This window comes from Gobio gobio (assembly GCF_949357685.1).
Source record: "Gobio gobio genome assembly, chromosome: 19".
In the NCBI taxonomy this organism is placed as follows: Eukaryota; Metazoa; Chordata; class Actinopteri; order Cypriniformes; family Gobionidae; genus Gobio; species Gobio gobio.
Window position 1 is genome coordinate 16,879,443 of NC_137112.1, and position 14,546 is coordinate 16,893,988.

General features: G+C 48.1%; 1 protein-coding gene across 1 annotated transcript in view; it reads left to right on the forward strand.

The window, feature by feature from the left end:
- LOC307143438 (thimet oligopeptidase-like) overlaps positions 1–14,546 on the forward strand; it is a 317,590-nt gene that overhangs the window by 119,145 nt on the left and 183,899 nt on the right. The gene's annotated exons all lie outside the window — the stretch shown is intronic.

Genomic DNA, 14,546 nt, shown 5'->3' on the forward strand with positions numbered 1-14,546 from the left:
AAGAGGTCTCCACTTGCGCATTAAGACACCATCTCGTAAAAAATAGCCGTGCGGCGAATGCTCAATGTCTTCTTCAGACTTAGCTTCTGAAAAAAGAGAAGACATCAATTTTCTGTTCCTTAATAAGCTGCTCTCGACTCATATACAAATTAAGAACATCGGAAGGAAACGACAGTGAGGCAGAATTCAAAAGTAAATCACTGTCGCTAGAGAGTGAAGGTCGAGCAATAAAAGTATCACTAAGATTAAGTTGATCCTCAATTTCATTCTCTTTTTCATTTTTCCGCCATAGCATGCATAACCACACTAGAGGAAAAAACATCGGGGAAGTTAATTGACAAGTCATCAGAACATGTTTTTAGAAATGCATGAGACACTATGGGGCAAGGCAAAACTTTTCCACAACACAAATCGTTACCAAGTAGCACTGCTACATTTTCAATAGGCAAGGAGGGGCGTACGCCAACGGTAACATTGCCAGTAACTAAGTCAGACACAAGAGAAATCTCATGCAAAGGGACATTAACATAACCCATTTCAAATCCACGTACAAGAAAACTATCACCAGTAAAAGTCTTATCACTGAAAGGCAACACATCTTGCACGATAAAACTCTGTGAGGCGTCAGTATCACGCAGAATTTTTACCGGAATTTTTAAAAGCTCACCAGACTCAACAGGCAAAGAGACAAAGCCATCCATTATAAAAGGTGCAAATACTGTGATTGTCAGTATTAGCATCGTCCCCACTCACAGGCATGTTCGAAACACACAAACCCACCTCCGATTGATAAGCTGGTTGACCTGCCGCCTTATTTTTATGCTTCAAAGAATAACACTCAGCCAGAACATGACCACGTTTCTTACAGTAGGCGCAGGTCGGAACCTTAGCGTTAGACCCCGACGAACACCGGTCTGGAGAGCGGGCAGAAACAGGCACGTTTTCTCTAGACATCTTGGAGATATTTGGTTGATTAGAAACATTTTGTGAAAATTTAGGATTAGAAGGAACACGCTTATGTGTGAGTACATACTCGTCAGCAAGCACAGCCGCACGAGCAGGAGTCAAATTCTTATGCTCACTAACATGGGTAGCGACTGTTTGAGGAAGACCGTTTTTAACATCTTCAAGAATAATCAGATCACGAAGAGCTTGAAAAGTTGTTACTTCTTGAGAACTAAGCCAGCGATCAAATAACATTTCTTTCTCTCTAACATACTCGACATAGGTGAGAGCTTCAGGTTTATAATAACTATGAAACTTTTGTCGATAAGCATCTGGCACAAGAGCATAGATGCGTAAAACAGCCTGTTTGACTTTATCGTAATCTGCTGCGTCTTCAAGAGTTAATGAGGAATAAGCTTCCTGTGCTTTCCCAGTGAAAACACATTGTAACGTCATGGTCCAAATTTCTTTGGGCCATTTAAATGTTGTCGCTACGCGTTCGAAATGTGCAAAAAAATTATAAACCTCGCTCTCACTAAAAGGTGGAACGAGGCGAATGTTACGAGTTATATCAAATTGATCTGGCTTGAATGGAACACCAGCCTCACAGGCTTTCAGCTCAAGCTCTTTAATACGTAATGCCTGCGCAAACTCAAGATCTTTCAATCTAAACTCGTGTTCTCTTTTCTCTCGTTCTCGTGCTGTCTGTCTGTCAGCCTCCAACCTTGTTTTTTCGCGTTCCCATTCAATTTCCTTTTCTCTTAACTGTAAACGTTTCAATTCTAGCGCTGCTTTACTAGGTGAAGGTGACGAATCAATAAGAAGACGTTTACCCTGATCGGGTGACGTAGATACATCCGGAGACACTTTCCCAAACACTCCAAGTTCTCGCAAATCTTCCATAAGTTGATCCTGCAAATCAGCCTTGGAAGGGCTACCACTCACGTCAAGCTTATAGTGGCCAGCGATTCTAACAAGGTCATCACGCGTAACATTTAACAAAATATCCGGTGAAGGAGCAAGAATAAACGCGTCTAAATCAAACATAGCCTACTAAACAAGCCCCCATTTATATGTTACGTCACCATTAAATAAACAGGAAAATGGCATAGCATAACATATAAAGAGACCATAGAAACGCAATGACGGTGCAACAAATTAGTTTAATAAAAAATAAAGTTTGACAAACAGAGCATGGTGGGAAAATAACAAAAGAAACAACCCTGACTACACATGATTGCAAAGAAAGAGGAAACTTGCCTACCTCCCGTTCAAAACAAAAGACAAGTTCGTTGTGAGTCTTCCGGTTCCTCTAGCTGCTGCACTAAACTACCGATAAGATAAACAACATGAAACCCATCACCAAAACCCCACCAGCTCTCAAAATTACTCATAAACTAGGACAATAATTCATCCCCTTTCAGGAACATAGCGAGATGTATGAGCGTGCCTCTCACGGAGCTTTCGCCCTGTCTAACGAGATGAGCAGGTGGAAAATGAGAGTGAGAGACTTCCGGACATCAAACAGGGCGTCTTTAAAGCAGTTGCCCAACCCACAATCAGCAACCAGCGGACGCAGCGCGGCCTCTAGGGGAAACAGAAGGAACAGCAGCAGTACAACCGCAACAGAGCAGAATAAACACCGTTCACTTCACTCTTTAGCGTAACAGTGCAGATAACCAGAACAGCACTTTCATGTACCGTGGTGTGCGGAGTGACACTGTCTCGGTCAGGAAGTGTTGCCATCAGCTGGAGTGAGTGGGTGTTGCTGACGTGTGGGGGTGCAACAGCTAGTTCGATAGTCTGTGATTGGGAAACAATGTTCTGGGTGTTTGGTTCAGTTGCAGAAAGGTTAGGAAGGTTGATTTCAGGCGTCTGGTTCAGTCATGCGGTGTCTGGTTCATCCTTCTTGTTTGCCTTGCGGAGTTTCTTTTGGAGAAACTCTTTCAGTATCTTCAGCATTTCTGCAGTTTCGGACTCAACCGTACCTTTCTTGTTAGCCGTGGGCTCAGATCCGCGCTTACCAGTATCACGTCGAGAGTGGCCCCTCTGTCGGTTTTCTGGGCTTAGCGTTCTGGGAGAGAGGGTTCGGCTCCTTCTGGGTTGCCGGCCGGCTTCCCATGTGCCCCCCCCCCCCCCTTTTGGTTGTGGAGGGGGCGAGGCCGGTCCCAGGATCCTCCAGAGCGATCGTTCTGGTACCTTGGATGGGCATTACCACGACCATGCTGCCCTCTGCTGACTTGGAACGGTTTAGACTCTCTGTTGACGGGTCCGTAACTGTGGTTCTGTTGGGCGCCCTCTAGGGTCAGCTCTGGACGATGCTCAGAGACAGGGCAAATGGTCAGGTGTTTTACAGTCTTTTCAGAAATAGTCTTTTGCTTGGTGTAAGCCTTGTGGGCTAAATCTCTTAACTGTTGGGTGGACATGCTGCGTGGACAAACCAGAACTCCCAGATGGTGATTAATCGTGGGGTGAAGGTTTCGGGGGAACAGGGTTCTGAAGCTGAGGTCTTCCTCCATGCCTGGTTCGTTTCGTGTGCTGAAGTAGGTACGTCGCAGTTATAAAAGTTCTGTGGGGTTTCAAGTCGACCTTGCCTGAGGTCCACAGCAGCGATGAGCCCCTGGTCTGATTCTGGATCAGAGTATTCATGAATTAGAGCTTGTCGTAGCTGCCAGTAGTCCGCTTTGACTGTCTCTGGTTGACGGTCTAGAAAGCTACGTCGACCCGGTTAGACGTGATTCTGAGTAGCTACAATCTGTCCCAAGTGTTCGTGTTAGCAACAGTCTGCAGGTGAAAGTCTATGTCTTGCAAGTAGGCGTGAACGCTGTGTCCTCCTGCAGTGTCTGGGCTACACGTAGGGATATTTCTGGCCAGCTTGTCAAGGTCTTTATGAGCTACGTGCCTGCAAGTGGTTTTCGGAGGCTTTGGCTTTAGCATCTCTGTCTTCAAGTGCAGTGTTGGCTCTCTCTAGGAGAGCTTCGCCTCGCCGGAGCTGTTCGTTGAGTTCTTCCCTGGTGTCTTTCTCCGACTGCTCTCTACGGTCTGTGTCCAGACGCAGATTTTCCAGGGCCTTTCGAAGTCTTTCTACTTCTTTCTCTTGTTCTGTGTCCATTTCACCCTCTTTCTCGGTCTCTAGAAGTAGCTGATCTAGATGACGCTGGGTAAGGGCCTGGTTTCTCCGGGCCTCCTCGGCTTGGAGCTTTAACGCTGCCGCTTCCTGTTCCAGGTCGGTGTGGCTCTTTTCTCTTAGCTGTGCCTGGGCGACAAGACAAAAGTTGCTTTACTGTCCCAACTTTTTTTTAAATGTGTTGCAGGTCTGAATGACAGTAAAGGATGCATATTTACAAATGACATGAAGTTGACAAGACAAAACATTATATATTTTGTGTTCATATTGTCTGCAATGAAATACAAGTCAAATCACTTCTTTTTTTTTCATTTGCGTTTTCCATACTGTCCCAACTTTTTCTGATTTGGGGTTGTATATCGAGAGTGATTTAGGAAAAGGCAAAGGTTTCTATCAAATAATGATAAAACAAAAGGCAATTTTGATACTGTTGGTAACTATTAAAATGAACCTAACCCAAATGAGAGAAAGAAAGAGGGAAACATTTTTTTATAAAAAAATAAAAATAAAAAATAAAAAAAATCACAATTGAGAAGTCCAGCTTAATTCAAATTAAATTAAAAACAAGTTTAAAATTTTAATTTAATTAAGCCTGCAAGGAGAATGTAAATAAAAGAAAGCAAGTCCAAATAATATCCTATAACAATTAATGCTAACTTTGGAGTATCATTAATAACCAAAGAAAAATGTATAATCAGAGAGGAAAGACAGGAATAAGCACTTCACACAGAATTGGAAGAAAGTGGAAAAGAGAGAGAGAGCTGTAAGCTGCCTTAGCAGGGTACAGCCACACGGTGGTGTCCTTCCTTTCAAGCGGACTGTCAGTAACTTTAAGAACCTAATTTCAATTTAAGTTAGAGGCAATTAATTTTTCCCCTTTTAAACTCAAATTCAAATAAGTGTGTTTAATCAGCGAGAACGGAGACCTGGTTGCTGCCTAATGCTGGTAAAATTGCATAAATGAAAACGTTTATAACAGTAATCAATAAACAATTCACATGCTCTATTTAGGAAGGAAATTAAGTTTGTTAAGACAAAATTAATAGCGGAGAGTAGAACTATCCGAAAATACCCATGAGATGGCGCAGTCGAGTCCATCCAGACTAGAGGAAGTACATATAGTGGGTTCGTGGGAAAAATCCCATGCGTTTAATTGTCCAATAGGCGCAATAACACCCGGTGGGACCGTAGGGTGGATTCGGATCTCTTATGCAAGTTATTTAATTCGCCATCGGACCTTTTGTACTAACCCCACCTCCCGCTGACCGCAGCTCGATTCCGCCGGGATAACGGCCGTTTGGACGCATATAGGGGGCGACCAAGGGCTAACGGGTAAGAGCCTTGAGGTAGAGCTGGTAGATTCTGGAGGTTGAAAATGTCTCGCCTTTGCACTAGGGCCCGGCGGTTTCGGCACATCGCTCGGGCGGCCCCCGTGAGCCGCCGTGCAAAATTCGGGGTCACGGGGACCTTGGCGGGGAAATCCAACTCGCCTGTTATTTAATAGGGGAATGGGAAGTGCAGAAAAAAAGTAGGTTCCCAAGGGTCGATCGGCTAACGGGCGGCATTTATCTTCTCGCCAGTACCCCACTAGGCGGGCGGAAAAGTTTGGTGGGCCTGCGGCCTCTTTCAGGGGTCGAAAGGTCAAAAAAGGGGCCGCGATCCCGCCAGGGTGGTCTGCCCCCCCGTTCGGAGACGGAAGGGCGTGGCATCTCGAGATTTGACGTCAAGACTCTCTAGGGGCCCCCCTCGCATGGCCCTGAAGCGTGAGACTCTAGGACCTTCCCGAAAAAACGCCCATCCCCCGCCCCTTGATCATTCACAGGCCTCTCCGTCTGTGTATCAGTGAAAGAGCCTTGAGGTAAAGATATCTGTTCTGGAGGTTGAAAACGTCTCGCCTTTGCACTAGGGCCCGGCGGTTTCGGTGCGTTGCTCGGGCGGCCCCCGTGAGCCGCCGTGCGAAATTCGGGGTCACGGGGACCTTGGCGGGGAAATCCAACTCGCCTGTTGTTTAATAGGGGAATGGGAAGTGCAGAAAAAAAGTAGGTTCCCAAGGGTCGATCGGCTAACGGGCGGCGTTTATCTTCTCGCCAGTACCCCACGAGACGGGTGGAGAAGTTTGGTGGCCCTGCGGCCTCTTTCAGGGGTCGAAAGGTCAATAAAGGGACCGCGATCCCGCCAGGGTGGCCGGCCCTCCCGTTCGGAGACGGAAGGGCGTGACATCTCGAGATTTGACGTCAAGACTCTCTAGGGGCCCCCCTCGCACGGCCCCGAAGTGTGAAACTCTAGGACATTCCCGAAAAAACGCCCATCCCCCGCCCCTTGATCATTCACAGGCTTCTCTGTCTGTGTATCAGTGAAAGAGCCTTGAGGTAAAGATATCTGTTCTGGAGGTTGAAAACGTCTCGCCTTTGCACTAGGGCCCGGCTGTTTCGGCACGTCGCTCGGGCGGCCCCCGTGAGCCGCCGTGCAGAATTTGGGGCCGCCGGGACCTTGGTGGGGAAATCCGACTCGCCTGTTATTTAATAGGGGAATGGGAAGTGCAGAAAAAAAGTAGGTTCCCAAGGGTCGATCGGCTAGCGGACGGCATTTATCTTCTCTGCAGTACCCCAGGAGGCGGGAGGAAAAGTTTGGTGGCCCTGCAGCCTCTTTCAGGGGTCGAAAGGTCAAAAAAGGGACACCGATCCCGCCGGGTGTGCGTAAATCTGAAGTCGGACGGCCCCCGTACGGGGACGGAAGGCCGTGGCATCTCGAGATTTGACGTCAAGACTCTCTGGGGGCCCCTGACGCACGGCCCCGAAGCGTGAAACGCCAGGACCTTCTGGACCGTAAATCTTAACCCTAACCCTATCCCTCGAAACCGGTACTCGCGTAATTGTGAAGTGGAACGGCCACTCGAGATTTGATGCCAAGACTCCCTTGGGGCCCCCGACTCACGGCCCCGAAGCGTAAAATGCCAGGACCTTCTGGGAAAAAGTTGGTCTAAAAAAATCAAAAACCACTCCGAATCCTCTGTGGGTGCAAGAGCGACAGAGGATCGTGTGAGAAATTGGAGTCAAAGGCTCAGCATTTTTCCTCTGGGCCCCACAGCCAGGCGGCGTCAGTATGTCGCTCGGGGGGCCCCCAGGAGCCACTGTGCGAAATTTGGGGCCCGCGGGACCTTTGTAGCAGGATCCACCTCGGCTATTATTTGAATGGGTTTGCCGTAGCGGACTCGTGGACGGCGCTTGGAAAGGGCCGATCGGCTAGGGGGTGCCAATTTTCTTCTCGCCGCGGCCCCCCGAGTCGGACGGAAAAGTTTGGTGGGCCTTCGGCCTCTTTCAGGGGTCAAGAGGTCAAAAAAGGGAACGAGCACATGTTTTTGGAGTTTTCTGTGAATATTTTTGCTGATTTTTTTCAAGGCACTTCCCAAAACCCGAGGAATTCAGCTCTTTGACACGTGGTACCCGAGCGCCCCACGTACTAGCATTCGACGGCTCTAGCGATTCGGGGCCTTTTGGTACAAACGGGAGCGGAAAACACAAAGACGTCCCACTTCCATATTATGTGGTGGCCGCCAAATAACTGGCCACACGGACACTGCCATTTCTATGCAAATTAAGCGTTTAATTGGCTTGAAAGTTACATGAACTTGTTCGGTCGAGTGTGCCCAGTACAGTAGAGGTGTTTTAATGTGTAAAAATTGTTATTAAATGTTAAATATCATCCATAAACACTGTGTCCGTGGACCATTTATTTGGCGGCCATTACATAATTGGGAAGTGGGACGTCTTTGCGTTTCCAGCTCCCGTTCGTAGCAGGAGGCCCCTAATCACTTGAAAGTTGGATGAATGTGTTCGGCTGGGTGTGCTTAGTACAGTAGAGGTGTTTTCATCTATAGAAAATTTATATTAAATGTGAAATATCATCCATAAACACTGTCATCCACTTGGAACCGCGTTTTCGTCCAATATCCCCATTCACTTGGAACTGCGTTCCGTTCCAATTCCCCCATCCACGTGTAACCGCGTTTCATTCAAATTCCCCCATCCACGTGTAACCGCGTTTCATTCAAATTCCCCCATCCACTTGTAACCGCGTTTCATTCAAATTCCCCCATCCACGTGTAACCGCGTTTCATTCAAATTCCCCCATCCACTTGTAACCGCGTTTCATTAAAATTCCCTGATCCACGTGTAACCGCGTTTCATTCAAATTCCCCCATCCACGTGTAACCGTCCAGGAAGACCTCCGGAAGCAGGTAGAGATCCTGACCGACTCACTCTGCAAGATGTCTCGGCGCTTCCGCCTGTTCAAGAGGAGGTCCCGGGGCGCCCCATCCAGCCAGCTGACCAGCAAGCTCCTCTCCTCCTGCCGCTCCCCCAGGATGGGAGCAGCGGTGGCGGCGGCAGCAGAGGAGGAGGACGACGATGACGAGCCCCTGGCCCAGCTGTTGGAAGAACCCTGCCAGGACCCTGAGCCAGTGGCTGCTGCTACTGCTACTGCTGTTGCTGTGGCTGTGGCGACCGCGTAGACCTCCTTCTCCTCCTCCCCCTCCTCCTCCTACCCTTTCCCGGATTACGTGCCAGCTTTGAGTGAGTACCTCTTGCGCTCTCTGTCGCTTTCTCATCTTCTCTGTGGCCGTTGTTCTGACTGACCCTGTCGTTCTTGTTTGTTTTTCCGCAGATGTCCTACTTGAGGAGTTCCGAGGCCACCAGCAGGGAGCGGATCCGGGCCCGAGGCTGGTGAATAATGTAGCCTCCAAAGTATTTCGTATACGGAATTTTGTGGGCTACATGGCGGCGGGGCAGACGGACCTGGCTAGCCTGGGCTTCCTAAATCAGACGGCGAGGATGCGGTCTTGGCTGAACAACCTCAACCAGGCCAAGATCGCGGAGCCGACGATTCACCACTATTTCAAAAATGTGGCCCAGTTCCTGGCCTACGTGACCGAGACCCCGCCGCCCACCAGCAGGCTCTCCAAGAAAGTAATGGTGGGGCTGAACCGGGAGATCAAAAATATGATCCGCTCCGTCCGGCGAAGAGTGGTCATGCACAAGTTCAAAGTAAAGCAGGCCAAGGAGGGCCGCCTTATCCGCAAGTCCACTATCCGCCAGTGCCTGGCCAAGGCAAAGGTTGCCATCCCTGAGATCGTGGGTAAGTTTTTGACTCTGACCTCCAATACACAAACACACACACACACACAGACGCTTGACACTTCTCCCTCTTTTCACGCAGCCCGCCTCCGCCAGTCGCCGGAAAGGGCCGACCAGTGGTCGTTGTACGGACACCTCACCGCATACTTTGCCTGCATTTACGGGCATCGCGGTGGGGTGTTCCAAAACATGACGATCCGGGAGGTTGAGGCGGCCAGGGACACATACAGGGATGGCTGGTATGTGATAAACGTGAGTGGTTTTCTCTCTCTGCCACTCTGCTACGTTCCTCTCTCTCTCTCTCTCTCTTACGCTTTGTCTCTGTTTCCGCAGATCCTTGCACATAAGACAAATCAAGCGTTCGGGGCGGCCCAGCTGGCTTTAACAGAGGAGGAATACGGGTGGATGACGGGGTTCCTGGAGCTGAGGCCCTATATGGTGGGGGCCCTATATTTCTTTTCTTTACATCCAAGCCCAGCTCATGCAAAAATTTGAATCAGTACTTTCAGGAAGCATGGGCTGGGATGGGCCTCACAGGAACCCCGAATTTTACGGACATTAGGACGTAACCGCGTTTTGTTCCAATTTCCCCACCCACGTGTAACCGCGTTTCGTTCAAATTCCCCCATCCACTTGTAACCACGTTTCGTTCAAATTCCCCCATCGATCTTTATCCGATGTGCCGCCTGCCAATTGGTCGGCCTTTTCCTCGATCCGATTTCGCACTCGTTGGACATGAAGTTGGAACCCGTAGGCTATAAAAGACCCCTGTCCCGACATTCTTTTTCACTCACTTACATTTTTCACGTTCTACACTTTGGTTTTCATCATTTCAAAGATGAATAGAGACAGTCAATCCATGGTTGAGGAGGGGCAGGAGGCAGGGCAGGAGCCGGGGCAGGAGGCTAGGCAGGTGACGGAGCAGGTGGCGGAGCAGGTGGTGGAGCAGGCGGCGGGGCAGGAGGCAAGGCAGGAGCCGGGGCAGGAGCCTGGACTGGAGCCGAGGCAGGAGGATTGGCCCCTCTGTGATAACCCCAACTGCCAGATGTTATGGGAAGAGGTGGAAGAACTACACAAGCTTCTGGACAGTCTTAGAGAGACTTTATAAGATTAGATTAGATTAGATTCAACTTTATTGTCATTACACAAGTACAAGTACAAGGCAACGAAATGCAGTTTAGGTCTAACCAGAAGTGCAATAGCAGCAAGTGCAGGATATACAACGTTTGCATAAGTGCAGGACATGGATATGTACTGAGTATAAATAAATATATCTATAAATAGAGAGATGGTTATTACTATAAACAGAATTTACAGGTGAATATGTACAGTGAATAATATACAGATGGTTATTACTATAAACAGAATTTACAGGTGGATATGTAATATAACATACAGATGGCTATTACTATAAACAGAATTTTACAGAGAGAGGTATACAATGATATGTTAGGCTAAAATGAGGAATATGGCAGTGGATTAAGGTAGTGCAATAAATTATGGACAGAAGCTATCCGAAAAAAAGTGTAAAAGTGCAGTGGAAAGTGATTGCATATTACAGTTAGAAGTACGGTGCAAAATGCAAATGTAAACAGTAGGTACTGTAAATAACAGTCGGCAGTGCAAATGAGCATAATACAGTTAAGGTATGGTAGTGCAAAATGAATAAGTAAACAGTTGTGACTGTAATAAACAGTCGGTAGTGCAAATAACAAAGTGAAGGCGGATGTGAGGTAGGAGAGTTATCAGTATATGAGGGGAGTGGATCAACAGGGTTTTGAGTTCAGTAAAGAGACAGCTCTGGGGAAAAAACTGTTCTTTAGTCTGTTGGTCCTGGTCCGGTGGATCCTGAAACGCCTGCCGGAGGGCAGGAGAGAAAACAGTCTGTGGGCTGGGTGAGAGGAGTCCTTGAGGATGCTGCGAGCTCGATGCAGGCAGCGTTTCCTCTGGATGTGCTCGATGGCAGGTAGTGGAGTCCCTGTGATGCGCTGGGCAGTTTTCACAACCCGCTGCAGTGCCTTGCGCTCCGCAACAGAGCAGCTCCCATACCATACTGCCACACAGTTGGTCAGGATGCTTTCTATTGCGCAGCGATAGAAGTTCACCAGGATAGCTGAGGAGAGCTGATTCTTCCTCAGTGTCCTCAGGAAGAAGAGGCGCTGGTGAGCCTTCTTGACCAGGCTGGAGGTGTTGGTCGTCCACGACATGTCCGCCGAGATGTGGATCCCCAGGAACTTGAAACTGGAGACACGTTCAACAGCCATTCCATTGAACGGCTTGAAATTTTGCACGGTGGCTCGTGGGGGCCCTCCTGACGGCGTACGGTAAGGGCCCAGCTCCTGAGCGCAGGGTACAAACAATACAACTTCGTAGAGCTTCACGCTTCGGGGCCGCGAGTCGGCGGCCACCGGAGAGGCGGAATCCCGAGTCTCGAGGAGCCACGACCTTCCGTCTCCGAACGGGGGCGGTCGGTTAAATTAGTGGGTAATCGGACAAATAACGGGTCCGTGGGACGGGGCGTGGCCTGGGAGCGGTCAGGGGGGGTCACCTGATCATTTGCCGGATATAGCGGGTAATCGGACAAATAACGGGTCCGTGGGACGGGGGCGTGGCTCGGGAGCGGTCGGGGGGGGGTCACCTGATAATTTTCCGGAAATAGCGGGTAATCGGACAAATAACGGGTTCGTGGGACGGGGGCGTGGCCTGGGAGCGGTCAGCGGTGGGTCATCGGCCCGGGGGAAAGAGGGAATCGCAAAGTGACCGTTGGCAAATTATTTGAATGGCCGGGAGCCTTTCGAGATTAATCCAGGACTGGGATGGTGATTCAGCCACACTGTGGATGAAGGCGGTGTTGCAACCGGGGGCCTCTAACTGGGGGCCGCTCCCGTCCGGCCCCCGGTGGGGTCAGGCCAAAAATTTCTGCTGACCGGCGCGCAGCGTCCGAGACCCCGCGTCCGCGGACCCGCTCCCCGATGACCGGTGGGACCGTTTTCCTCAGCTTTCGAGCTTTCGGGACTACCTAGAGTTAGTTCGGAGGAACGCTCACCAGATGACGCTGTTGCGCCCGCTCAGGATAAAGTGATGGTGAAGTGTAATTCGAGAGCTGTCAGGTCGCCCTCTGGTGTTTACCAAACGGAGTTGCAACACTGGCTCGTGTGACTCAGACCAAAAATCAAATGATGATCACACACAGAATTAACACAAATCACAATTACTCTTTAGACCACGGCTGATCTTTTCGTGCTATATTGGCACAAACAAAATGTGGATATAGGAATTAACATCTGCTTTGCTTCACATTTAAAAGAACTCCAATAGACATTTATCAAACTGGCTGATGGTTATTCAGCATGTACGAGTCAAATGTTTTAGGTCTTTAATTTGGTTAGCTACGCCAATGTTCAACCAGGAGTTATCGTTTATCTTAACGAGATAATATTATATTAGGCCTATTACTGAAGAGAGGAAACTTGCTCAATTTCAATCTTCCACTTGACAGCAGATTTCTTCGTTCAAATCAAGCGGGATAAAACAATATTACGCATGTACGGACTGTACAGAGATTTCGTTATCTCTACAGGACATATAATATTGCCAATTTAGCATCTGTTAATATGCTTCAGCTGAGCTCGGCGTTGTGCCTAGCCAGTAAGTGAGTTCGCTTTGGGCGATTTGTCTCACAGTTCAAAGAAGTCTATGAATATGATTTGCTTGTTGTACAGACAATATTAACTTATAACGGAACCTTTAATCATGTAAAAGTAACCTTTATCCAAATTGATTTCTTCATCAATTATCAATCTTACAAACCTTAAGAAACATTAATCTGCTTGATCAGGACAAATAATATTTCTTATGTTTGTACAATTTTTATTACTGAAGTAGTAATACAAGAAAATCAAGCTTAAATGGGTAGCTAAAATCTTCCGTCTCATTGACTTCGATATTTGTGAGCAAAACAATACGGATTCAATTCAATGCACTTATTTGGTTTTAATAAAACAACTACAGTAACAAAGCTACGAATCCCACGGGGTAAATATGCATATATATGTAGAAGAAAACAAACAATATGGTACAAACAAGGAAAAATCAAACATAACGAATAATATAAAGGAGGAGAGAATGATGGAAAGAGAGAGAGGGAGAGAGAGAAAAAGATAGAGACAGCTTCACCGCCCTTTCACAAGAGCCCTCAAGAAATCAACAATCCCGTGAACAGGAATAATTCAGACAACCTTTTACACGCAGTTTGATTGTGAAATAGAATACTTGCATTACTATGGCTTCTCGCGTAAGTGTCTGAGTTCGAATCGTCGGGGGAGTTTGGTACGGCTCTTCGGGTCCCGGGAGAATTTCTCTGAAGTTTAGGAAAGTCGTTAAAAAGAGCTGCCGGTCTCTGTGGCGGGGATGCCTTCTCTTCTCTTCTCTGGCGAAGGCCAGGGGTGGTCTTCCTCGTTGTGGCAGAATGCAAAGAGTTAATGGTCAGTTCCCGTTCTTATAGATGGGATGGCCGACGCCCAGAGAGTTGGAGGGATCCAATCACGTCGGGGCTATAACATTCAACGCTCCAATCTCTTGCGGAGACACGATGGCGCCTTGGATCTAATTAGCGTGGATAGTCACATCAACATACAAAGCCCTTTTGTTTAAGTATGATCTGATTAGAAAAGTCACGAGAGCTGTGAGGAGTTCAAACTTTAGTCCATCCGGCCAGATGGCTTGATCGTTACATGGTGCATTATCCTGCTGGAAGTAGCCATCAGAGGATGGGTACATGGTGGTCATAAAGGGAAGGACATGATCAGAAACTATGCTCAGGTAGGCCGTGGCATTTAAACAATGTTCAATTGGCACTAAGGGGCCTAAAGTGTGCCAAGAAAACATCCCCCACACCATTACACCACCACCAACCTGCACAGTGGTAACAAGGCATGATGGATCCATGTTCTCATTCTGTTTACACCAAATTCTGACTCTACCATCTGAATGTCTCAACAGAAATCGAGACTCATCAGACCAGGCAACATTTTTCCAGTCTTCAACTGTCCAATTTTGGTGAGCTTGTGCAAATTGTAGCCTCTTATTCTTATTTGTAGTGGAGATGAGTGGTACCTGGTGGGGTCTTCTGCTGTTGTAGCCCGTCCGCCTCAAGGTTGTGCGTGTTGTGGCTTCTCAAATGCTTTGCTGCATACCTCAGTTGTAACGAGTGGTTATTTCAGTAAAAGTTGCTCTTCTATCAGCTTGAATCAGTCGGCCCATTCTCCTCTGACCTCTAGCATCAACAAGGTATTTTTGCCCACAGGACTGCCGCATACTGGATGTTTTTCCCTTTTCACACC